The sequence below is a fragment of the Ananas comosus genome, linkage group 17 (assembly GCF_001540865.1).
Source record: "Ananas comosus cultivar F153 linkage group 17, ASM154086v1, whole genome shotgun sequence".
In the NCBI taxonomy this organism is placed as follows: Eukaryota; Viridiplantae; Streptophyta; class Magnoliopsida; order Poales; family Bromeliaceae; genus Ananas; species Ananas comosus.
In genome coordinates this window covers 9,870,796-9,871,903 of record NC_033637.1, presented here as the reverse complement: position 1 = coordinate 9,871,903, position 1,108 = coordinate 9,870,796, and positions in this window count along the sequence as shown.

The following is a 1,108-nucleotide window of genomic DNA, read 5'->3' as shown; positions in this document are numbered from 1 at the left end:
AGAGAGAGAGAGAGAGAGAGAGAGAGAGAGCAGGGCTACTATACTTTTATGAGTAAAGAGCCTTTCGTACTTATAAGTTGCTTTTGATGATAAATCTTTCGAATCGACGATCCAGTCTGTTAAATATGATTTAGAGTATTTGAAACTTCTAAAAATAAATTTCGTAATTTTTCGAAATCATTATAAAATCCATCAAGCGGGCATAAAATGAACGATCAAAATCGAACGACCTTCTAAAAATAGATGATTGAATCCTTCAATTTAAGATAAGAGTTATTGATCTTTATCTACATAGTGAATATAATTTTCTATAAAAAAATCAACCGGTTCTGATTCTTTTACGCCGTTAAACTAGAAAGTATTCCATACAAGCCGTTAAAATTTGCCAGTTTTGAGATTTTTTTGATCGTAAGGTAAATGATGTCAAAAATTATAAAATTTGATTGCTAGAAGTTTTAACGTTTAACGGTATGGATCGTCGATTCGGAAGCTCTATAATAAAAAATAACTTATGAATACGAAGACGATCGTACTCATAAGAGTATAGTAGCTGGACTCTCTCTCTCTTTCTCTCTCTCTCTCTATATATATATATATTTATATAATTAGGCTGGAATACTATTAATAATATTTTGGCTCTTTTGCTATCGAGTTTTTAACCGTTGGATAAAAAATTATAGGGTTAGGATGATAGTGGTCCCCTAGGATTTAATGGTCCCCCCAGGGTTGAGTGGATGGTTGGTTAAATTGTATGATCTAAAGAGCGGAATTAATTAAAGTATAAATCTAACGCCTAAAAATTGATAGCAAAAGAACCCAAAAATTATTAATAGTATTCCAGCTCAACTCTCTTTTTCTCTCTCTCTCTCTCTCTCTCTCTATATATATATATATATATATATATGTAAAATGAAAGAGAGAGAGCGGGTCCACGAGCTCGTGGACTTACTCTCACGCGGTCCACGAGGTGAGGGGACCTCGTGGGCCGCTTGCAGAGGTTTTTTGTTTTTTTTTTTTTTTTTTTTTTTTTTTTTTTTTCTGAATATAATTACCTATATCTCTGAAATATTTTATTTATTATTTTTTTTTTATTTCAAATTATATCCAT